Source organism: Acomys russatus, chromosome 19 (assembly GCF_903995435.1).
Source record: "Acomys russatus chromosome 19, mAcoRus1.1, whole genome shotgun sequence".
NCBI lineage: Eukaryota > Metazoa > Chordata > Mammalia > Rodentia > Muridae > Acomys > Acomys russatus.
Window position 1 is genome coordinate 5,966,237 of NC_067155.1, and position 4,550 is coordinate 5,970,786.

Sequence of the window (4,550 nt, forward strand, 5' to 3'; positions counted from 1 at the left end):
CATGGATGTGTGCTCACAGTTCATCAGTAGTTGATTCTGGCTGGATCATACTCAGCAACTTCATTCACGTACCCTTCTGTCCCCCAAAATCTTGAACTTGAATCTTTTTCTTGGGATTCTGGAGTAATCGGAAAAATAAAAATTTTAATAAGTCTAAAAATCAAGACTGAGCCGGGCGTGGTGGCGCATGCCTTTAATCCCAGCACTTGGGAGGCAGAGGCAGGCGGATCGCTGTGAGTTCGAGGCCAGCCTGGTCTACAAAGCGAGTCCATGATGGCCAAGGCTACACAGAGAAACCCTGTCTCGAAAAACCAAAAAAAAAAAAAAAAAAAAAAAAATAAAAATCAAGACTGCCAAGCAGCTTTGCAGTGTGATTCAGGAACAGACATGGGACCAGCTCTTCAGTCTTCAAGGTGGCGGGTTTTGTGTTAGCTCAGCTTGTTCTGAAGTTACGAAAGTGTTCATTACAGGGCTAGCAGTGTCAGTAAAGGGCTTACCTGGCATGCATAACAAACGTCCCAGATTCGATACCCAGTGCCTCATATAAACCAGCCCCGGTGGCACATATCTGTCATCCCAGCAATGGCAGGTAGAGGCAGGAGGATGAGGAAATCAAGGTCATCTTTGGCTGGAGAACAGGTGTGAGGCCAGCCTGCGGAATGTAAGTCCCTGTCAAAACCAAAACAAACAAGCAATGGCAACAACATAACTGGTACGTTGTAAAGAGAAATTCCTCCTTGTGGAGGACATGGCTGTCTTTCTTGGATAAGAACCACTTTTGAAAAAAAAAAAAAAGAAGAACTACTTTTGAAAGTAATCTACAGAGAAACCCTGTCTCAAAAAAATAAATAAATAAAAATAAAAAAAGAAAAAAGAAAAAAGAAAGTAATCTAACCACCACAGACATACCTTTCTTGACACCAGTCACTATCCAGTCAGTGGTCAAATTTGCTTGGTTGTCACTAAAATATGCTGTTATCATTTTCTAAGAAGGGGAGGCAAAGCTGGGCGTTTAAATGAGTCAGTAACGTGTTCATGGAGCATGCATAAAGCCCTGGGTTCACTCCCCAGCACCATATAGACTGGGCATGGTGGTACATATCTGTACTCCCGGTCTCAGAACTCAGGAGATGAAGCTACGATGATCAGTAGTTTAAGGGTCATCCTCACTTTTGCAGAGAGCTCAGTCTGGGTCACATGAGACCTGTATCAAAAGAAGAGGAGGAAGAGGAAGACTAACCAGCTCCCACATCAGGCTTCTTAAAACTGCCTGGGGCTGGAGAGATGGCTCAGAGGTTAAGAGTACTGACTACTGTTCCAAAAGTCCTGAGTTCAATTCCCAGCAACCACATGGTGGCTCATAACCATATGTAATGAGATCCAGTGCCCTCTTCTGGCCTGCGGGTGTATGTACAGGCAGAACATTGTATACATAATAAATGAATAAATCTTAAAAAAAAAAAAAAAGCCACAGGCTATGGGTTTAAAGAAAAAACAAAAACAACAACAACAAAAAGCTTATCACAAGCCTAGGGCCTCCTATACGCCAAGCAAGTTACTTTACCAACAGAACGATAGCCCAGCCCAGATACGCTGATTTAAATGAAAACAATCCTCAGGCTTCTTGTTAAAATAAGAAATCAAGTGAGTCATATCTTTTAATTGCTTTTCTCCCCAGCATGTATCTGGAAGAAGAGCAAAATGCCCCTCAGGGTCTTTTGTCTTCATGGAGCTGATTTGTCTTACTTCTTGGGGGAATACAGAAAAAAAAAATCAGCAATTGGACAAATTATCTGAGAGTAAAATAAATTATAACTACAGGTATTTCTTTGAAAGTCGCTTTCACAAGATGAGGCAGTCATCTTAAAAGTCCTGAGACACCCACAAGACCTTTGTACACAACATGTCTGTGTATAGATTTATTCAACAGAAAAAGAAGTAATTTTGTAACATCATGAATATTCATGTAATTCTTCAGATGGTACCAAAAAAACAAGATTGATATTCTTGGGAATGTTCTCGACTCAACACCTTATCAAATCAATCCCTTAAATTAGTTTTTTATGACTCAGAAAAACAGTCTTTCTCCTAATGTAGGATTAAGACAAAAAGATGGCTTTTGGGGGCGGGCATGGGGGTGGGTTTCGAGATAGGGTTTCTCTGTGTAATAGCCCTGGCTGTCCTGCACTCACTCTGTAGACCAGGCTGGCCTCAAACTTAGAAATTCATGTACTTCTGCCTCCCAGGGGATTAATTATTCTGCTATGTGCATTCTCTGCCAACAAAATGATCCAATCCAAGCTAGATTAAATAAAGGCAGGTCTATTGGATGCAGCAACTGGGCAGATTCACTAGTCCCAAGCCAAGGGGCCAGGGAAGTTGCCATGGGAAGGGGGACAGATGGGAAAGGGAAGAGAAAGTGTTAAGCCCAAATTTTGAGAGACTCCTTGAACAGACCCCCCAAGAGCCGAGTCCAAATGCAATCACAAGGAAGTCTTTATTGCAGCTTCAAGCCCAGGTCACACTTCCTATGACTGACACAGCAGATGCAGGGAAGTGGCCCCGATTCTCAATTGAGAGGGGTTTTTATAGGTTTTAGATAAAGAACAGTATATGATTGGATGGTATTTGGGCAGAAAAGCTTCAGGCAAGGAGTTACAAGTCTTGGCCTTGGTGGTTGGGTAATAGGTGTAGGGGCAAGTTGGCCTATATAAAGGATTGGTTGAAGCAGACATGGGGACATTCGGAACTTTGGCCTGGCTTCTCCTAATTGGTTGTTGCTATGTGCCAGGCCACCTGCTGGTCAACTCAACCAGCAGAGAGTGTATTTGGACTTTCCCAAGGTGAGCTGATTGTGTTGCTAGGGAATATTTTTCTGTTTAGACTAGTTTGTGGTTTTTCTGGAATCTGGGTCCAGCCCTTGGCTAGGTTTAACGCAAAATGGAGTTTCTTTTTCAAAATGGAGTTTGTCTGGTCCTTACAAAAGAGCACACACACAACATGAACACTCACGTGTGCATGCGTGCATGCATGCATGGCACGCACGCGCGCGCGCGCGCGCGCGCGCGCGCACACACACACACACACAGAGATAGAGAGACAGAGACAGAGACCAAAATACCTCAGTATATAAGAAAGAGCTTCTGGGGGAGTGGAAGAACCCAGCCCCTGGGCTAGGAAGTTCAGCTCAGAGGTTCAGGTGTGCCAGCCATGCCCTGTAATAGGTAGGGACTGAGGGATGCTGGGAGAACCTGGAGGTCAGGCCCACTTTGGTTGAAAAGGCACTTCAGCAGCTTGTCCTAAATCTGAAACCAACACCAGGTGCTGGGATTAAAGGCATGTGCCACCATGCCTGGCCACAATGAATTTTTTTTCTGAGACAGGGTTTCTCTGTGTAGCCTTGGCTGTCCTGGACTTTGTATACCAGGCTGGCCTCAAACTTAAAGAGATCCGCCTACCTCTGCCTCCTGAGTGCTGGGATTAAAGGTATGTACCACCACGCCTGGCTCATGATGGATATTTTTATTTATTATGCTAACTTATTTATGAGAGAGTATACCTTTGCTACAATGCATATATGGAGGTCAGAAAATAACTTCAGAGAACCAGTCCTCTCCTTTTACAGACCCTCAAATTAGGTCATCAGGCTTGGTAGCAAGCACCCTTACCTACTGGCCTAGATGGCTCAGAAGTTAAGAGCTCTGTCTGCTCTTCCAGAGATCCTGAGTTCAATTCCCAGCAACCACATGGTGGTTCACAGCCATCTATAATGTGATCTAATGCCCTCTTCTGTCACACAGGCAGAGCACTGTATACATAATAAATAAATCTTAAAAAAGAAAGAAAGAAAGAAGCCTACATTTTAAACACCAGAATCTGCAACTAGAAAGTTCTGTTAACGTTATATTTCAATGGTCGGAGTGGAGGAGGGGCCAAGCGGGATGTGGCCTGTTTAAAATGACAGCAGTGGTGCACGGTATTGATCTCACCATGAGGTTCCGACTGAGCCATCTACCGAGCCCAACAGTCTTCGTCATATGTATTGCATACACCAAGTCATTTTGTTGTCAGAGCTAGAGGCAAATGCTGTTATCCTATGCCATTGTATCCTATAGGGATGTGATGAGAAGGAGCAGGAAGGATGTTTAGGGCGATTTTTATAACTATAAGGTCACAGTTGTGATGTGATGTGATGTGTGTGTGTGTGTGTGTGTGTGTGTGTGTGTGTGTGTTTCTTTATTTTATTTTATTTTTTTTTTGATACAGGGTTTCTCTGTGTAGCCTTGGCTGTCCTGCTTTGTAGACCAGGCTGGCCTCGAACTCACAACGATCCACCTGCCTCTGCCTCCCAAGTGCTGGGATTAAAGGCGCGTGCCTCCACCACTTGGCCTTTTTTCACAGAGACCCGCCTGCCTCTGCCTCTCTGAGTGCTGGGATTCAGGGGCGCGTCACCATACCTGGCTCAAGAGAGAATATTCTTTCCCCAGTACTGCAATAAAGACTTCCCTGACACTACTTTACTTACTGGAAGTTTTTGTGGTTTTGTTTTG